At 32.4% G+C, this 22,725-nt stretch overlaps 1 long non-coding RNA gene and 1 pseudogene across 1 annotated transcript; one reads left to right on the top strand and one right to left on the bottom strand.

The window, feature by feature from the left end:
• LOC134277828 (potassium voltage-gated channel subfamily KQT member 1-like) overlaps positions 1-21,897 on the top strand; it is a 29,545-nt pseudogene extending 7,648 nt beyond the window's left edge.
• On the bottom strand, positions 42-1,277 carry LOC134277818 (uncharacterized). Its single transcript, XR_009994333.1, has 3 exons — positions 1,034-1,277; positions 417-541; positions 42-237 (listed from the first exon to the last, which is right to left on the bottom strand). It is a non-coding gene; the product is annotated as an uncharacterized LOC134277818 (long non-coding RNA).
• Positions 21,898-22,725: the final 828 nt, after the last annotated feature.

Below are 22,725 nucleotides of genomic sequence, written 5' to 3'. Positions count from 1 at the left end.
AACATGTTTTAAAGGATTAAAAAAAATTACAACAAAAAAAGTATTGTACTTCCTATGGTTTTAATTGGTTTAAACTCTTTCACAAATGTAATCCATGAACTCTTTTTTACATCCACACAGTCAATAACAGTCTTCTTAACAGGGAAGATTTGTCACAATTGAAATAAGAAAAAAAATCACAATATTCTTCTTCCTTTGGAAATCATCTGTTTGGCACTTGGACTTCTTTGTTTTCTTCTGTAAAACAAAGATATAGAGAATAATTTTAGAAGATTTAAAAACTATACATAGTCATAAATCCGATAAATACAAGAAAAGTGTGTATGTTTTTGACAACAGTTCTATAAAATATATACTAAATAAACATGATAAATCTATCTCCGTTATGCATTCGTGTCAGGAAATTTCAAACATACCTTTAAAATTAATACCCCGGTAAATCCCTCAAAGATGGTGTGTAGCAAATTAAACTTCATTCCGTCCAATTCCTCTCATAACATGTAATCTTTAAAAAGGTGTATTTAGTCTTTGCAAACAGCCGCTGTAAAATGAAAAATGCATATGCTATTCATTTTGAGAATTGTAAATTGAAAAATATATACATGACACTGTATATAAATACAAATCATTTTACATTTCCAAAGAAGTATTAAACCAACTCGTTAAGCCCCCCCCCTTCCACACGCACACACAAACACGCAAACTCAACCTACTCGATCTATTTAAATCATGTTTTGAAGCTTTCAATTTGAAAGTCTATCTCTAAGCCTGGGGTGATAATACTAAAGTACACATTAATAAAGAAAATTCACACTATACACAAGACATAATACATATGTAAAATAAATGCACAATCATGATAAACTTCAATGATCAGTTTACTTCAAAAACACCAATTAACCGCCCTCAAATATCCAAGATATATACACAATTGTTTACAAGGAATGATTCAGGCTTATACAAACACATGCAGCTATAATACTATTTCTTAATACATGTATACACGATGAATACAACTTTAAATTCAACTTACCATACGATGATGTAAAATATTCCCTAAATCCTGTTCTTTGTCTCTCAAGAATGCTGCCCGGTTTTTCAAAATCTTGATAAGTTGACCTATATAGATCACGTGGAACTAGTTTGCAGCAAGGAGCGGTTTCATCAGCGCTGACCACGGCATCCCGCTGTGTCAATCAATTAACTTTTGATAAACGCGTTATCCAGGAGGAAACAACACAAGTGAATAAATGCACTGCATTACTTTGTTGAACTACATCACATCTTAGAAAAAATACTTTAAAATGGATTTTTATACATTTTTCACAATCATTATGGTTTTTTGTAGGAATTCAATGTGGCATATAAAACAATTAAAAAAGAACTGAATTAAAAACATTTTTGTTTATTTTTTTTTACCTTAACACTGCTTAATATGCTTTAAAAGATATCACCTAGTATTAATAACAAACAAACAAAAAAGTAAATGCTAATTGTATATTTTTTTTAAGAATTGAAATATATAGAGATATTTGTTGTTTCTATAACGTTTTAACAAAGTTTTCCAAACATTTTAAGACAATGTTATATTCATGTTTCCTGGTATCATTTGTAATCGGAATTTGTAATAAATTTCATTCAATTTAAAAATAAATATTCTTAAAATTTGAGTCAACGTACACAACACACTGTGTATATTCTTAATTTCATATTATGAGTTTTTAGAATAGTTTTTCTCAAACAATGGAATATGAAAACATTTTTTATAATGCTTTTTAAGCAATAAAAAAAATTCTTATTATAATTATAAAAATGTTATGCAAAAATGTTTTCTAAAACTTCCTTCCAACCAGTATTAAACGTTATGAAAAACATTTTTAAAATGTTTTTGAGAAACGTTTTCTAAAAACGTCATTATAACCTAGATAAAACGTTATAAAAACATTTTTCAAACGTTATGTCAAAAACGTTTTGGAATAACATCCTTACAACCGGAATATAATGTTATGAAAACGTTTTGTGCTACCTGGGTTGCATAATAGGCGAATTTATGCATAAATAACCCTACGTTTTCAGTTACCGTCTATGCCCGCGGTATGCCCAATAAACTAAACAATGATTCCGTATATTTCCATTTCATTTTGAAATAAAATTGTAAAAAGTATAATAGATTCCATTGACACGAGGCCTCTCATGTCAATGTCAGTTTCAATAGTTCCTGCCTACTGACGTCATGCACAAAAACAAATGCATGAGATTTACATGCATGTCACATGTAATTTTAAATTAACATTCTGGTAGAGTTATCAAGAAATCAACTTAACTAACTTTCAAAGAAAAAACACAAATAGAAACGGAAATCTTAATCGTTTCACTTTATCATTAAGGAGATCACTGTCTCGTTAGTAGAGTATGCCCGGGCAGAAACGTGGGATAATTTGCATAACGGACGAGTGTGTTAATTTTTCCCTCTAACTTTTGATTGAGAAGAGATAGGGCTTTCATATTTGACATGTGCATTTCCTGTGACAAGACATTTCCGCACTTGCTATGATTTCTTCCTTATATTTCCATTTTATTGTGAAATAAAATCGTACATTTAGATTTTTAAATTGTAGACGAAAATATTTCGATTACACGAGGCCTCCCTTGTATATTTCGATAGTCCTCGCAAACTGACGTCAAACGCGAATACAGCCGCACGAGAATTATATGCATATTTGGCCTCCTTAGTGTCAGACACAAAGACAGGCGCGCACGAGATTAACATGCATATAAGGCCCCCTTAGCCCCTGACCTTTTGCTTTGCATAAGTTATATATTCCGGTAGAATTATCAAGAAATCAGCTAACTCCGCTAAATTTCAAAGAGTTATCACAGAGAAAACAACTAGTTCAGCATTACTTAAATGCTGTATTTTGTTTTGGTCTCATCCCTCTGCGATACGAGATACACTGTAATTGTTTATTCAAATATTTATGCATTTCTCACTCAGAAGTCATCGTTTCGTTATTATTTTCGGTTTAACTTATTACAGTTGTGGTTCTTAAGATAAATATTTGATGCATTCAGGACTTCATACTGCATGAAAAGTTCGCGACACTTGGATATATCTGTATATCTTAATGACAATACATTTACAGTTTTGTAGATTGGGTAAGGGTAACTGACATGCTCGGTATAATTTAAATTGAGTGCATCTGTATGTCTAATTGACTTTGTCGCATATCTGCGGTGATTTTCTTTGATCTTTCTGTAGTGATATATCCCATATCACATATGCGATAATACTTTCCACGCCCCTTCATATATCACTGCAGAAGGCATAAATCAGGTCATGAGAAAAAAAAACTTATTTTATTTCACAAGTTCATAACCACAGAAAAATGAACATGTATAGCTATTTCTTAGCCTTTAACTAAATTAAAATACATGTATTTAACTCGGTTGAAAGTTCCCAGTCGTTCAAAAGATTAATCCATTTTGAAAATTTGAAAGTTACGGTAAAATCTCCAAACTTTTTATCGTTAAACTCCTTGCTATTTGTTTCTGTGATTTCATATATGTTGAGTGCCTGGCTCAAAAATAAATTGTCAAAATCTTCAAACTCAGTTAAAAACTCTAAGTCAAATTCACTAAGAACGTCCGGCATGTTGGAGAGCTTGCTTGAAATGAATCTTTTTTTTATTATTGAATTTTGACACTCTCAGTGAAATTTACGTCATCAGACATGCGACTAGTTGCTTACATCATAGATGCCTCGTACTATTGGTTATAATGTTTTCATGGGGCGTGGAAATCGAGGGCGCGGTTTCCACGCCCCATGAAAACGATATAACCAATAGTACGAGGCATCTATGATGTAAGCAACTTGTCGCATGTCTGATGACGTAAATTTCATTGAGAGTGTCAAAATTAAAAAAAAATATTCAGAGTCATAAACTTAAAATTCATTTCAAGCTAGCTCTCCAACATGTCGGACGTTCTTAGTGAATTTGTCTTTCAGTTGACTTTTTAACTGAGTTTGAAGATTTTGTCAATTTATTTTTGAGGTTAGCACTCGACAAATGTGAAATCCCAGAAGCAAATATCAAGTAGTTTAACGATATAAAGTTTGGAGATTTTTCCGTAACTTTCAAAATTTCAAAACGGATTAATCTTTTGAACGACTGGGAACTTTCAACATGTTAAATACATGTGTTTTAATTTAATTAAAGGCTAAGAAATAGGTTAACATCTTCATTTTTCTGTAGTTATGAACTTGTGAAATAAAATTAGTTTTTTTTCTCATGACCTGATTTCTGCCTCCTGCAGTGATATATGAAGGGGCGTGGAAAGTATTATCGCATATGTGATATGGGATATATCACCACACAAAGATCAAAGAAAATCACCGCAGATATGTGACAATTGGTTATATCGTTTTCATGGGGCGTGGAAATCGAGGGCGCGGTTTCCACGCCCCATGAAAACGATATAATCAATACTACTCGGCTTCTATGATGTAACCTATACATACATACACGGGTTCGTAAATTAGGTAAAACAAGCAAATTAGAATTGTCCCTCGCTTTTGGTGCCTTTGTGGGCGAGATGTCATTTTTATGGAATATTGCGTCATATATGAACGCCTTTCATACGTCATCCAGGAGCTGTAATCGAAATTGATTTTTTGAAAATAAAACAGTTGTGAACGACAAGGTCAAGAGGTCAGAAATCATAGCAAGTTCGGAATTATCATTGTCACAGAAAATGCACATGTCATATATGAAAGCCCTATCTTTTCTCAATCAAAATTTAGATCGAAAAATTATCATTTTTTGAAAATTAGGTCAAACTTCAAGGTCAACCTCACAGATGTATTTAGAAAGGCCTTGTCACAAGCAATGCTCAGGTTTAACAAGAAAACCCTATGTCCTCTCATTCAGAAGTCCTGAGCAAGATTAATGTTTCTGAAAAGTAGGTCAAACTTCAAAGTCACAATGTAAAAAATTATTGTGTATTTAGAAAGATCTTGTCAAAAATAATACACATGTTTTATATGAAAGGTATATCTCTTCTCGTTCAAAAGATGGGAACAGGTTCTCATGTCACAGGTAATATATATGTGTAATATAAAAGTCCTGTCTTTTCTCAATTAAAAGATATGACCGAGGTTAAATTTTTTTGAAAAGTAGATCAAACCTCACTGTCAAGGTCAAGAGGTCAAAAATCATGGTGTATTTAGAAAGGTCTTGTCACAAGTAAAATACTTATTTAATATAAAGCTCAATCTCTTCTTATTCAAAAGCTATGGTCCATTCAATGTAATTTTTTTAAGTAGGTCAATCTTCAAGGTCAATGTAACAGGATAAAAAATTCTACGGTATTTAGAAAGTTCTTGTCACATGAATATGCATGTGTAATATGAAAGTCCTATCTCTTCTCATTCAAAAGTCACGACATAGGATTATCATAACGTTTTTATCTGACTGATGGACAGAACTACAGACTACTAGACTGACAGACGAATGACATTTAACGTCCCCTCTTTTTTGCAAAAGGGGGTGACAGTTAGGTATAGGCCTATCTGTATATCCTATAAACAATATATGTACACTGTTTTGATTGAATTGGTTGTATGTTGTTTTACCTCCCATTCGAGAATTGTTCACTCATATAGAGACGTCAGCCTATACCGGTAAAGTGTTTCATATAGACACGTCAACCTATACCGGTAAAGTGTTTCATATAGATACGTCAGCCTATACCGGTAAAGTGTTTCATATAGACACGTCAACCTATACCGGTAAAGTGTTTCATATAGATACGTCAACCTATACCGGTAAAGTGTTCCATATAGATACGTCAACCTATACCGGTAAAGTGTTTCATATAGATACGTCAACCTATACCGGTAAAGTGTTTCATATAGATACGTCAACCCATACCGGTAAAGTGTTTTATATTTTGACCTTTACTCGGCACTCAGGTTCATTGAGCCTACCCTGGACCGGGATCTAGCTTTTTAAGGTCTTAATCGAAGCACCTGCAACATTTGCTTTAAGGTTTCGTCAAAGGTCAACATGTCTTAAAAATTATTTTTACAATAGCCCCAAAACCATGTGTGGTAAAAAGTCAAAACGTTTACAGTTTATAAATATATCATTGATTAATAGATAGAAAGTATCATTTGATAAACAAATATTTTTAAATAGATATTTTTTGAGAAAAATTGTATCAGAAAATGTGAATATTAAAAGAAAAATGCACCACCTATGAAAACCATCATTGCAGAAATAATATATGTTTTTGAAGGGCAAGTTGGATGTGAATGGTCTCTGAAAGGCTTTTACTGAAAGCATGACATGTATAAAGACAAGACCCTGTAGAATCCACCATTTGCAATGTACTTTCACTTTCTTAACATTTGGACAAAATAAACAGAGAAAACAACTTTCCAGAGGCTATCAAAGTCCAACTTGCCCTTCATTGATAAACAGATTTTGTTTCTGCAATAATGGTTTTCACTAAGAGCGCTGAATAAATTAGGTGTATTTTTTTTTTGAAAATATTTGCATTTTTAAGAAGAATTTTTCTCAATAAAAATTTTTTCCAAGTATTTTTTATCAAGCGATACTTTCTATCTGTTAATCATTGAAAAATTTATAAACTGTAAAAGTTTTAACTCTGTACCTCACATAGTTTTGTGGCTATTGTAAAGATAAATTTTTGGACACGTTAACCTTTCACGAAACCTTAAAGTCCCGAGCGCATAATGAAGGAACAATTGACGTAAGGTATTGTGAGGTAGGCAACACATGTTTTACTGGATAGACTTTTTTTTTATCCAATCAGATGTTCGTTACAATCAAAATTAAATTATGTAAAGTTAATTTCTAAATATTGTATTTAATCCTGCTGATATGACTGACTGATAGTTTTTTTTTCTCAGTTTTATGATATGTCATTTTGTTATTTTTCAATTTTATTAGTAAGTTTATAGCAAATACACATGGTATTTTTCAGTTTTATTATAAATCTTTGGTTATTTTTAATTTTTATGATACACTGTAGGTCATTTTTGTTATTTATTAGTTTTATAGTAAATGCACATGATATTTTACAGTTTTGTAAGGAATCTTTGATTATTTTTTCAGTTTTATGATTGATCATTTTGTTATATTTTATTTAAATTTCATAGTGAATTAACTTGATATCTTTTAGTTTTATAATTAATTTTTTTTTGCGTAGCTCTATTATGACGTCACAATAAAAAGATTTGCTCTATTTTGACGTCACAATGAAAATCTTTGTTTTTTTTTCAGTTTTATGATGGTGCTGATCTGCTTAATCTTCAGTGTACTTTCAACCATTGATCAGTATACAGTATTTGCCAATGAAACATTGTTCTATATGGTAAGAAATTGATCAGTTTTCAGTATTTGCCAACGAAACATTATTCATTTTGGTAAGTAATTGATCAGTTTACAGTATTTGCCAACGAAATATTGTTCTATATGGTAAGTAATTGATCAGTTTACAGTATTTGCCGACTAAACATTGTTCTATATGGTAAGTAATTGATCAGTTTACAGTATTTGCCGGCTAAACATTGTTCTATATGGTAAGTAATTGATCAGTATACTGTGTTTGCCAACGAATCATTGTTCTATATGGTAAGAAATTGATCAGTTTTCAGTATTTGCCAACGAAACATTATTCATTTTGGTAAGTAATTGATCAGTTTACAGTATTTGCCAACGAAATATTGTTCTATATGGTTAGTAATTGATCAGTTTACAGTATTTGCCAATGAAACATTGTTCTATATGGTAAGAAATTGATCAGTTTACAGTATTTGCCAACGAAATATTGTTCTATATGGTAAGTAATTAATCAGTTTACAGTATTTGCCGACTAAACATTGTTCTATATGGTAAGTAATTGATCAGTTTACAGTATTTGCCGACTAAACATTGTTCTATATGGTAAGTAATTGATCAGTTTACAGTATTTGCCGACTAAACATTGTTCTATATGGTAAGTAATTGATCAGTTTACAGTATTTGCCAACGAAACATTGCTCTATATGGTAAGTGTTTTCTATGAAGAAAGACTTACATTTTCAGCATTTTGTGTAAACCTTATTATACGTTAGTGGTTTTCAGTCGCCATTCTTGTACATGGTCAAAGATTTCTGTAAACTTGATATATTTTACTTATTTTTGGGTGATATTGTTTTACATGGTCTTCATTTTCTGAAATATAGTTCTGAATAACCAGTTTTGATTTAGTTAGTGTGTGTACACAGTATATTAGGTGGTAAGGCACTTGGTCGTTTTTCCTACAAACACATTGTTCTTTAATGTTAGTGTTTGTAAAATAGTCATAGCCAATTAACGTTGTTTTAAATGCTAAATGAATTGAGTATTTCCCGCAAAAAACTTTTCTTTATTGACCTAATTTGTATCAGCATTGTTCTGCATTATCACATTTTTCTGTAAACTTAAAATTGTTTTTCCTGATGTAATTTCTATAAATTTAATTTTACATCGTCAGTGTTTCTGTAAACATTGTTCTACGCTCAACGGGGTCTGTAAGCATAATTATACATAAAACGTTTGTTAGTAAACATTGTGAAAAATATTATTCTACATGATCAGTGTTGTCCCTGATCATGGTTTGATATGTTTAGGAATTTTGGAAACATTAACCTAAATTTTAAGAGTTTTTTCTAAACATTGTTTTACGTACAGTGTGGTCTGTTAACATTATCATACATTAAGTGTTTCTCAGAGTAAAGATTTCCATTGTTTCTGAAATCGGTATTCAATGTGGTCAGTGTTTTCTGTAAGCAATGTTTAACACGGTCAATGTTTTCTGCAAACATTGTTCTATATGTGAAGGATTTTTTTGTATCATTATTCTTTTTAAAAGTTTCAAGTAAACCTACTCTTACATTTGCAGAGAGTTTGTAACTGTGTTCTTCTTGGAAATTGAAATTATTATACAGCAACAAATTTACGAAATAATATCTAATAGACATTGTTATACGTTGTGTAATATTTCTTCACAGATTGTTTTACATCAGCATTGTTTAACATAAATTTAAATAAGGAATCTCATATTTTGTATTTTAGTAGCTCATTATTTTAATATTTATATCTAAACTGTGAACTTTGTTCTCAAAAACAAATTTTAGTGATATATTTCGATTTTTGAATGTTTTTGTCTTTATTATAGGAAATTGTCCTGGTGGTGTTTTTTGGTCTGGAGTAAATGATTCGACTGTGGTCCGCGGGATGTAGAAGTAAATATATGGGGATCACTGGGCGCTTCAGATTCGCCCGTAAACCGATATCTATCATAGGTAATATACGGATATCTATCATGGGTAATATACCGATATCTATCATAGGTAATATACGGATATCTATCATAGGTAAATTACTGATATCTATCATAGCAAAATTACCAATATCTATCATAGGTAATATACCGATATCTATCATAGGTAATATACCGATATCTATCATAGGTAATATACCGATATCTATCATAGGTAATATACCGATATCTATCATAGGTAAATTACCGATATCTATCATAGGTAAATTACCGATATCTATCATAGGTAATATACCGATATCTATCATAGGTAATATACCGATATCTATCATAAATGATATTCCGATATCTGTCATAGGTAATATACCGATATCTATCATAGGTAATATACCGATATCTATCATAGGTAATATACCGATATCTATCATAGGTAATATACCGATATCTATTATACGTAATATACCGATATCTATCATAGGTAATATACTGATATCTATCATAGGTAATATACCGATATCTATCATAGGTAATATACCGATATCTATCATAATATACCGATATCTATCTTAGGTAATATACCGTATCTATCATAGGTAATATACCAATATCTATCGTAGGTAATATGCAGATTTCTGTCAAAGGTAATATACCGATATCTATCATAATATACCGATATCTGTCATATGTAATAACCGATATCTGTCATGGGTAATATAACGATATCTATCAAAGGTAATATACCGGTATCTATCATAGGTAATATACCGATATCTTTCATAGGTATGGTATCGATATCTATCAAAGGTTATAAACTGATATCTATCATAATATACCGATATCTATCATATGTAATAACCGATATCTGTCATGGGTAATATAACGATATCTATCAAAGGTAATATACCGGTACCTATCATAGGTAATATACCGATATCTTTCATAGGTATGGTATCGATATCTATCAAAGGTTATAAACTGATATCGTTCATAGCTTTATGATTAAATTATAGCAAACTCCATCAAGACTATTTCTTTGCTTTAATTGAAAGTTCTAACAAGAAATTTTAATAACACAATGTAACAGAAAAAAATGGAACAGGTCAATAATTCCTTATATTGACCTGCTATATTTCCCTATGTTATATCTTATTTCTATTCATATAAGGATATGAACAAACATCTATCATAAATTTCACCGATTAATGTAATAAACCAATATTTATGATAAGTAATAAATACTATTTACGTATGTTAGAAAATCAGTACATCTCAATTATGTCTTATAAACCAAATGAACAATATCTATCATATGATACAAAAAGTATTTTACATCTATAAACGTAGTTAAACCTGGTCCAATACCTTTAATAGTAATATATGAAATACCCACCTCTGTTAATTTTACCATGAAATCATGGCTTACGATTGGTTGAGGTATGTCACGTGAAGGAGGTGGATTACTTATAATACCCGGTCAGTTGTAAACCTGTACCCGAGGCCTGTTCAGCAGAGCGAGCGTTCATGAGCGCTCGCCAAAATTCCTTATGCATCCAATAGTAATTTGGCGAGCGCTCTCGAACGCTCGCTCTGCTGAACAGGCCTTGGACCGGTCAGTTGTAAATCTACACCCGATGTATTACGTAACAAACACAACGTGACGTCATAATAGGCACAATATAAGTGTGATGAAGCATGAAGCAGAGAAACACATATAAATAAAGGACAGATAATACGTAAATGGTGGGGTAAATTCGTTACATAGTCTTTTAGTGAGAGGGTACGGGAGGCTCCGACTCGCCAGGTATGAAATTTACTAACCAGGTATCATCCCGTACCCTGTCACTAAAAGACTATGTAACTAATATTATCTACACCAGTAAATAAACCGATATCTATCACAGGTAACAAAAATATGCCTTCTTATGTAAATTTATAAACTATAGTCTATCTTAGGAAACAAATTATATCTACATCACATTTTATCCAAATGCATTAAAAATAACAATATTCCACGTAAATAATTAATTTTATAATTATTTTAATATCTATATATAATAGTGACAAAAGATTATCTCTCTCAATATGCATCTAAGATGAAAAATAATCCAGGATCGATCTTAGATAAAAATAATAACAACATTCAATTGAAATCCATTATCAATAATTTACACGTTATCTAAATGAATCAATACAGGATCTCCCATGATTTTTAGCTGGATATGATTTTGATCCAACGTTTTGGGATTTTTTTTTATCAATGTACCTGAAACCAACGAGTTTGATAAAAAGTCATATTCAACTACAAATCCCATCCCATGTTTAACAGGTCAAGGAAACTATTTTCTGTGACGTCGGAATAAATTTACATGTTAAGTGGGGAACCAACGTGACTGACAAATCGACCAATCAGCTCAATGAGTTGCATTATGGGCTACTACAAAAATACCACACGTGTGTTTTGAAAAAGCCAATATTTTAAATCACTCTCGGAAAAAAGTGATGCATTTTTCCAAGCATTTTACACACTTAATACGCTATGAACATCATTATCTACTAATTCCATGCTCACATTTATATACAAATGATTTACAATGATTAAAATTAGGGTTTTCTCCACTCCATTGTACAAATCCGTTTGTTGACAGTTTCCCCCCGTGCTGTGCTTTCAGTGAAAAGTCAATTTCATGTGACTATTCCTTGGTTAAAAAACAATCATCTCTGAGGTGTGCTCACGTATTGACATTGTTTACAACGTATACAACTTCGAAATATATGCTAGTCACGTTTTATAATCAATATGCAAATGAGTTTATATGACAGGTAAATGAAAAAAGTGCAACTAAATTTTTTTTGTGTTTTTTTCTTTGTTTATAAAATGAGACTTTTAATTTCTAGTAACAAATAACTGAGCAACAACTAATTTGACTAGTTACATGGCAAAGAAGAAGGTACAGTTTCAACACAAGTTAAGCCCTATATTTTTCTAAAATATGAAAGTGATATAAGAAATTAAAGTTCATTCTTTCTGAATTATAGTAATTCTCGGTAGTAAGAATACAGAATTGGTATTTCTCATATGACCTCCTAAATGCTAATTGTGACGTCATTAACTTGTGCATTTTCCTGTATTTTCTTAAAAAGTTGCAGAAGACATCAATTTTCAGTGGAATTTTCTTTTAGAAAACATACTCTGCCACGGTCGCCCAGACAGATTTTGAGATATTTGATTTTTCATAGCTGTTTGCACAATATATCAAAAAATTAAAGCGGGCGACGGTGGCAGACACCATTTTCTTAAGAAAAATTAGCAGAAAAACGAGTCATTTTAAAGCATTTCTACATTTAACTTAAAAATGTACCAAATTAATGACGTCATATTTCAAGAAAAGCTTTTCATCATGCCATATTCTTTAATGATTTATCATATTCATCTACTCAACTATTGTTAAAGCCAATTTCACAACTTTTTAAGAACAATAAATTTTTAGGGCACAATAAAGCTCAAACCATAACGTCTTCTGAACGAATATCGAGTTAAACAACTCGAATCTTATTTACCTATGAGGACTTTGTGAGCGGTATTTCAAAGAACAATTTAACAAGGAAAACTGACTTTGTTAATGTGAGCATGGAGAATCTTAATAAGTACCTAATCTTTGTGTTTTTCATACACACATTTCAAAAAAAATGTTAGCTGACTTTCCTGCAGTTATTTGAAATCGCGTCCTAAATTTCCCTGACCCACGTGTTTGTAGTAAAGATAAACATGTAGTAGACCATCATGCTTTTCGGCTCATTCACTGCATTGGACTATTGTTTGCTGTGAGCACCTCTGTGCGCAATCGCAACAATTTCCATATAAGATAGTTTCCTCGACCTGTTTAATTCTTAACAACCAATGTTTTACACATTTTTTTTATATAGCCTTGACTTTATTTTACTTCATCACAAATAGAAAAAAAAGTTTATCCACTGGCTGTGAGTGGAAATTTTCAGAATATAAAATTAGTTTTTTTTTACCTTCTTAACTTTATATAGCTAACAGGAATATAATTTATAACGGCTATGTCAATCTAAATTAGACATAACTAGAGGAATTGTTGTTAAGGAGATCACTAAATGATACACCGTTTCTTGTATGATTATGATGGCAAAGTCCATGTTTTGCTCTAGGTCACCCAAAATAAGTCAGATCGAAAAGTAAGAGGTGCACAATGGCATTATGTTACCAAGAAAATCTGTAAAAATATCAGAAAATTTTATCTAGTGGTATAAGAGGAGTTGCGGATAAGAGATGGATACCCTTTGATATTATAGAAAGAATGGCAGTGTCGATGTTTTGCTTGGGAAACCCAAAATATGAATCTGACCAAAACGTAAAGTAGAAGGTACAAAATGACTCAGATACTTTGATACTGTGAAATTCTCGTTAGATTTCAATCAATTGTTAGAAAAGTAATTGTGGATAAGATATTGCTACTCTAGAGCGTAACAGATGGTCATACGGACATTCAGACAGATGGATATAATTTTCAAGCGAGGGTATAAAAAAGAACTACATAGGCAATAGTAATCTAATGAAAATTCCTATTGGTTAACAAAATGTCTTCATTGAAAAAAAAATCAAAATCTACGTTTAAATAAAAATGGCATGGATAGGGAATCTTAATACAACTTGAACAAAAGATATGTAATAGAACCGAGAATTAAGGTGAGTAAAACGATAATGTACTATTTATGTCTACAAAATACATTTAGTTAAAAGATTTGTCTAGTGCAAATAATAAGATTGAAAAACCAAATAGCTTTAAGGTTTGAGGTAACTATATACGTTGTATAATGACTATTCTAAAAATAAAATTGTCTTTTCTTCTTTATTTGTTACAGATTTTCTGGTGGTAATTTCATCCATTTTAACTCTGTCTATGTTATTTTAATTGGATTCTGTATCTATTTGTTACAGATTTCCTGGTGGTTACAGCTTCCATTGTGGTTTTGTCTGTCGGGTCTAATGGCCAGGTGTTCGCCACCTCAGCCATCAGGTAATTGATTGATTGTATGATGTTGTGCGCCCTTGTTTAGAATTATTCAATCTAATAGAGAAGTCACCACCAACTGGTGTTGGAAGTTTGTACCTTTACTCTGCGTCCCAGTTTAGAATTTCTCAATCTAATAGAGACGTCACCACTTACTGATGATGAAATTCTCAGTAAGACCTGTACTCTGTATTGGCCATTTAGCAATGAGGGTTCTTTGTTGTGCCAATGCCTTACTGTGACACAGGGTTTCAATTTTTAAGGTCTCATCCAAGGGAATCCCATTTTTGGTTTCAATGTGCCAAGCTTTTGGCGAAGGACGAGTTGCAACCAATTTTTATTGACTAAGGTCACTTGCGACCTTGATTCGAACACACGATCTTCTAGTCATTGACTGACAGCTCTGCTGAATGAAGTACATTGGCAGCTAGAAAAGTTAAATCTAAGAACCACAGAGATTTTCTTGATGAAGGATATGGAAATAACAAACAGTAATCAATTTTAAGGTCCATAAAACAATACAGAACAGGAGCAGAGCAGACACGAACCTCCTTAACATCAAAGGTGGGATTAGTTGCCATGGAGGAATGAGCATTACCTGGTGACTGGTCACATGCTCGCCATGATCCGAAAAATAAACGGAAAATCTTTCGTCAATTCAGTGCATAAATAATGGACTAACTATTAGTATGAAAAACGTCAGTCAGCATTTGACCCAATGATAAGTTGTATTTGCTGACAGGGTCATTGTATCAATCAAAGTGATGACTTTAAACGAGACTGCTGATATTCTTGTTTCATCAACTTGTCTGTCAATTACTTACCTCTTTTTAGAAACTGTTTATACGTAGAGCATGCTCCTGCGTATCGAAACAACTGAGAGATATTAAACACCGTATGCAGGTGATGAAGGAATATTGCTAATTATTAAGAGAAGTTGATATATTTGATTTGATTTTACTTTGTAGAGGTGTACGATTTCTTCAAATCCTGCGGATGCTACACGTTGACAGACAGGGTGGAACTTGGCGTTTATTAGGATCAGTTGTTTATATACATAGACAGGTAAGGGACGCCACTTTAATCTACATATATGAAAAAGTAAGGAAAGAAACTGGGATCAGTTTTCCTATTTCACAAAAAGGCAGGGAATTTCACCCTTACTTTGAATCATTTCATAGATACCCATAAATGTGAGAAGAGTTGAGTTACTTTGAAGAATAAAGTTATACAAGGAATTTGCATCATTTAATAGTTAGAATTTTACAAAGATAATATGTCTGGAGCATGATTGTAAAGTCTTCCTCTTGATATCTCGTACTATAAAAAATTACTCCTGTAAATTGCAAGCTTATTTTCGGGTCTAAATATATTTATTTTAATTTTATATTTATATTCATATAAAAACCCATTCTGCTTTGTCTGTTTTTCAATTATTAAGAACTGATCTGATCACTACTTCTCTAGGAACTCCTAATCACTACCTCTGCTTTGACTTCTTTTATTACCAGGAATTGATCACCACGCTTTACATAGGATTCCTGGGACTCATTTTCTCTTCGTATTTTGTCTACCTAGCAGAAAAAGAGAACGGGTCCACAGACTTCACCAGCTACGCTGACGCCCTCTGGTGGGGCGTGGTAAGTAGTGTTTACATTTCTTTTTTATAAGGTATTGATTGAAGGTAAACAGAAACTGTTGAGCAAATTAAGTAGAGAATACAATAAAGTTTTCCACACAGTATGGACGTGGCCGTCAAAGGAGTAATCTTATTTGTCTTTTTGAATTAATGTTTCTTCACATTTCTCTCTACAGATTACCGTTACAACGATTGGTTATGGAGACACAGTTCCTCAGACCTGTATTACACTAACCTTTATATATTTCTCTCTACAGATAACAGTTACAACGATTGGCTATGGTGACACAGTTCCTCAGACCTGTATTACACTACAATTTATATATTTCTATCTACAGATTACCGTTACAACGATTGGCTATGGTGACACAGTTCCTCAGACCTGTATTACACAACACTTTATATATTTCTATCTACAGATTACCGTTACAACGATTGGCTATGGTGACACAGTTCCCCAGACCTGTATTACACTACAATTTATATATTTCTATCTACAGATTACCGTTACAACGATTGGTTATGGTGACACAGTTCCTCAGACCTGTATTACACTACAATTTATATATTTCTATCTACAGATTACCGTTACAACGATTGGCTATGGTGACACAGTTCCTCAGACCTGTATTACACAACACTTTATATATTTCTATCTACAGATTACCGTTACAACGATTGGTTATGGTGACACAGTTCCCCAGACCTGTATTACACTACACTTTATATATATCTCTCTACAGATAACAGTTACAACGATTGGTTATGGTGACACAGTTCCCCAGACCTGTATTACACTACACTTTATATATATCTCTCTACAGATAACAGTTACAACGATTGGTTATGGTGACACAGTTCCCCAGACCTGTATTACACTACACTTTATATATATCTCTCTACAGATAACAGTTACAACGATTGGTTATGGTGACACAGTTCCTCAGACCTGTATTACACTACACTTTATATATATTTCTATATCTACAGAATACCGTTACAACGATTGGCTATGGTGACACAGTCCCTCATACCTGTATTACACTACACTTTATATATTTCTCTCTACAGATTACCGTTACAACGATTGGTTATGGAGACACAGTTCCTCAGACCTGTATTACACTAACCTTTATATATTTCTCTCTACAGATAACAGTTACAACGATTGGCTATGGTGACACAGTTCCTCAGACCTGTATTACACTACAATTTATATATTTCTATCTACAGATTACCGTTACAACGATTGGCTATGGTGACACAGTTCCTCAGACCTGTATTACACAACACTTTATATATTTCTATCTACAGATTACCGTTACAACGATTGGCTATGGTGACACAGTTCCCCAGACCTGTATTACACTACAATTTATATATTTCTATCTACAGATTACCGTTACAACGATTGGTTATGGTGACACAGTTCCTCAGACCTGTATTACACTACAATTTATATATTTCTATCTACAGATTACCGTTACAACGATTGGCTATGGTGACACAGTTCCTCAGACCTGTATTACACAACACTTTATATATTTCTATCTACAGATTACCGTTACAACGATTGGTTATGGTGACACAGTTCCCCAGACCTGGATGGGGAGGATTGTAGCCTCCTGTTTTTCTGTGTTTGCCATTTCCTTTTTTGCTCTTCCTGCTGTGAGTATCGATTTTGATTATTATATGTTTTATCTGAGGAGAGAATTAAGCTGCTCTTTAGTTCTGAAAAGTCAGGAGCTCATGTAAGCCCTTCTGAAGAAAATTTGTATATTTTTCATTGTCTGTCATTGTCGACGTCATTGCAGTTGAAGTATTAACTTTAGACAACTTACGCCTTCTAATTTTTTTCACGGGTATTTTCCCAAATCATTTGTAAGGAATTTTTATATCCCCCAAAACTTACCAAATTCTCAATTACCATACTTAAATGAGATCCCGATACTTTATCAGAACTTTACAAACAATCTACTGTTTACAAAGCAGGATCTAGCAAATGCTCAACCAAAAGTTTTTTGTCTTTCACTTAATGTACATGATCGAAGCAGGTGGCTTTTCGTAAATTCTGATATATTTAACAAACTTATTTTATTTTTTTACCTAAATTGATAGCTTCATAAAGTACGAAATTTAACACTTCATGAATCATCCTTAATTTACAAAAACATTTGGACACTTGCTTTTCTAAAAATAAGAAGGATATGTGTTTTTGTCTTAGGGTAAAGTTGGTATCTGTATTTTTTAATTATATGTGTTTTGCTTTGAGGTATTCTTTGTACCTGTATTTTTTAGGTTAAATGTTTTTTTTTGTTTTTTTTTTTGGTTTCAGGGTATACTTGGGTCTGGGTTCGCCCTTAAAGTTCAGCAAAAACAACGACAGAAACATTTTAATCGTCAGATTCCCACCGCTGCCTCTCTTATACAGGTAGACATGGCTTTTAAGAATACATGTACTACATGATTATTTGCTTACCAGTTATTAGCACATGTTATATCACGTTAAAAATAAACTTTTATTGCATATTGTTTACATTATATAGATCACTGTAATATTAAAACATCATATAGTTTACATCTCAAACAAAATCATGTTCCTTGGTAAAATTTACTATATTTAATGAGACAACCATTTGATGTATTTGTGAGAAATATTAAGATGGTGATGGATCACTGTGACTTACAAATTGATAATGTAAAGAACTCAATTCATTTTTAATGCTTCATTCACAATCTGTTACCAAGCTGTTGGTTTCTTGCAGTGCTTATGGCGGTGCCACGCAGCGGAGCCTCACTTTCACTCTAGCGCCACCTGGAAGGTTCATTTAGATGAGAAGCGCCACCTAAACAAACATCATTACGGTTTTACAAAAATGTCTCATACCAAAAAATTGATAAACAATAAGCAAAACCCGTCGTCAGGTTCTCTATCTAGATTTAGTCAAAGGCCAAATCTTCTGAAGAAACGAAATTTTTCTCGGACCTCCAGTATTACAGATAAACACGGCAGTTGTCAATCTATTCCGGAGTTCTCCGACAAAACAGGTAATTTTTCAAGACTGACTGTCACTTATAAATCTTAAATTTACTTATTTTGGAGATCTTAACAATTGTCAGTAGACTTAACTTAGACCGTTACTTTAAATATTGATGTTAATTTATCAACAGGTAAGTATCACTGTTAGAGTTATTTGTAGATCTGAACCACTGCCAGGCAGTAGAAATGACGGAGTACCCCAACGACGGACTGGAGGAGGAACCCGTATCTAAACCTCATGAGTAAGTGATTCAATTTCTATATAGATTGTAATACGAGATTGGTCAGCAGGCTGTGTGTACATTTCTGCAAGCACGTAGCATCGGTTTTGAAAGTGGGGAGGAGGGGGCAGCCAGAAATTTTTTTTACTTACCTGTAAAAAGAGGAATTTGCCTAAACTCGAAAATCCTATTTCGTAGGAGGGGGGGGGGGCGTTATGGGCAACTTTTTTCAAGGCCAACTTCCTTTCACTTCCAATTTTTTGGAATACAATATTACATTTAATTGATATCACTTTTCTACGGTTAGAAGTGGTGGGGCCAACGAACCTTTCAGTGGACATTTTCAGTAGTAAAGGTAAGGTTGGGAAAAAAAAGTAACACCCCCGTTGCTAAGTGCCTGTTCTGTAAACTGGACGTGAGTCGGGAGAAAATGGCCTGACGTCACGATGCGCTGTACAATCGTATCGATATTTTCAAATACCATTGAATGGACTTTGGTCCAAAAATATCTCTGGTTACATGTAAATAGGAAATAGATTCATTTTTTCAGACGTAATCTAGGGTGAACGGGAATTTACTCCAAGTGGTATTCCATACACCCTAAATTCACACACACCTCGTGCTGTATCTCTATCAACCATCCAAATTAAAAAAACACAAATATTTCCAAAAATGCGTGTAACATTGAAATATTTTCAGTCCACTATCTTTAAATATTTGTTTCTTAAATACGTTTTTTTTTTCAGATTAACAGAAGAACATAAAACTATGATAAGAGTTATTCGTAGAATTAAATTCTTTGTTGCCAGACGACGTTTTCAGGTAAAAATACTGATAATTATAATTTATGGGTCAGGATGCTTTAAATACATGTATTAACATTATTTTATTCTTATGATGGTCATTATGTACACTTTTGCTCATAAAATATTTTTATTTATTGTTTATATCGCATAATCTAAGCAATATTCCTGCAACGTTTTTATGTCTTAATATGGAATTCCTAAATGAAATGTATTTGAAGTGTTTATATTTGATTCCTAACTTAATTTTATCTAGTAATAGCTAGGAAGCCTTATGACATCAAATTATATCTATTTATAGCTGGCTAGGAAGCCTTATGACGTCAGAGATGTTATTGAGCAATATTCTCAGGGACATTTAAACATGATGGTTCGAATCAAAGAACTCCAGAGAAGGTGAGTTGTGGTATGAAATCTTACAAGTCCATATGTCAATGTGAAGGCCACGTATGTAAAATTAAAATTCTAATATACAGTTGTAATATGATAAACTGATTATTTCTGATATTGCGTATCAAATGCATGTATTTAATTGTATATTGACTATCTAAGCAGTACATTTTGATAAAATACATGTTTGAAAAAAAAAAACAATTTAAAGGTCATTTGGCATTTTCTGAAATCAGTCAAACAACCCAGTTTTATTCATGAAATTAGATCAAATACTAGTAATGATATCGTTCTGTGGGTTTATACAACAGTTATAGAAAAATTTTGTCAGTTACTTGCTACAGCTATTTTAGTTATAAGGGAAGTGATCATAAATATAAATGTAGACCCTAAGTGTGTGATAAGAAGAGCTAAGAAACGGACATCTTATCATTTTCATATTGGTATAAAACATGTCGGTAGAAATATTCAAATATTTAAAAGAAGAGATCAATGAAAATTGGCTCTCAGTGTTAATCTGAATGAGAAAAAGGGCACTTTGTTATTCCTTTGCAACAACCGTGTCAGGCCACCAATCTGTTGTTTGTAATTGAAGAACTTATCTTTATCTTTACCTGTAGACTGGATACAACTCTAGGAAAGCCACTACATATACTGAACAGGGATAAAGAACGAGTAACTGTCTTCTCCAAACTGTCAAGTATGGAGACTCAAATGCGGGATCTAGACAGAAAAATGGACCAGATTCTGGTGCTGTTACACACACAACAACGACAAGCGCATGATTGACAGAGAGTTTACATACCTAATCGCAATAACTCTGACCCACGACAACGAAAAACGCAGAATTGGCGGAGAGTTTGCGAATCCGAGACTGCCATTGTCATACACGTTTATATGGGCATGGTTAGGGGTATTTTACAGACCTATGTCTATATACAGCATCGAGAAGCGCGTGGTTAACGGAAATTTAGGATAAAAGATTGTAATTGACAGAGAAAGTAGTCTAAATGGTTCACGTGTGATACCGACAAGCGCAAAATAAAAAATAAATATGAAACCAAGTCTTCCTAAAACATCAACAACTGTGTAAAAACCAGAATTGGAATATTCTTTATTGTTGTTACGGAAATAATTCTGAAGATATGTAACTCACTGGAAAACATTTAGTCAAAAAAATGATACCTGTATAAATGCTTCATATTAAGCAAAGAATTTTGCCACATTTGTCTTAATCAACTCGTGTCCGAAACATTTTTATTGTTGGACGTGTTCATAGACGATTAATTCTCGCCTGGACAGAATTTTTTAGCATTGAATGTCACTTTGTAACGTTATATTTGAATTTTCTTTATGAAAAGATATTTTTATTTATTTTCTTCACATATTCAAACAATGTTATTATTGTCCATTGTTTAATTTTTTAATAGATTATGAATACAGACTATGTAATTTTAAATAATATTTGTTTTCTTTTTAAATATGAAACATGAACATGAATTAATTACCCTGGCACATTTTCTTCTTAACAATAACCTATGATACCCCAAATCATTTACTTCTACGTAAGGACAAACAAAAAATGGATGTCTGATTTGGTATATAATTTTTGACCTAATTTCATTGAAAATGATGTAAAGAATAAATTTATAGAATATAAAGAAATTGTAAACCCTCTGTGACGTTTAAAATTCTACCTTCTGATATCATCTTTATTATACTATACAAATATTTTTCGCTTCAAATTCCATTTTTGTGCAAATTGGAATCAAAATTAAAAATAACGCTGTGAAACTTATTTATTTTATTCTTAAAACATGACCCAAGTTTTTATTTTCAATTTTTGTTTATAAAAGTTTGTTTGTATCATCTGTCCTTAACTCTAGGTCATAATAAATATTATTACCTAACCTACTATTCTCGACTGTTTCACGATTCATTTTATGTTTCTGCATGATCATTAAACAGTCGAACTGTTGACCGGCTACAAAATGAGCTGTTGCCTGTTTAACGCATCATCGTGATATTCAAGCGTTTTGATAATCACGACATCACTATTTACCTGCTATATAATTAACTAAATTGGAATAAAACACACAAACAATCAATTTAATAAGTATTAATTAAAATAATTTAATAATTTAATCTTTAAATTCTGTGTAGACAACAATCTACGCATGTATTCGAATTCCCATGGGTACCAATGGAGCCAAGTATTTTCAACAAGCGTTGCATGGAATTTTTATGAATCAGATTTGGGAATTCC

Source organism: Saccostrea cucullata, unplaced genomic scaffold (genome assembly GCF_032062105.1).
Source record: "Saccostrea cucullata isolate Sc308-1 unplaced genomic scaffold, CSIRO_AGI_Scuc_v1 ctg1405, whole genome shotgun sequence".
NCBI lineage: Eukaryota > Metazoa > Mollusca > Bivalvia > Ostreida > Ostreidae > Saccostrea > Saccostrea cuccullata.
This window is presented reverse-complemented; position numbering and strand designations above follow the sequence as displayed.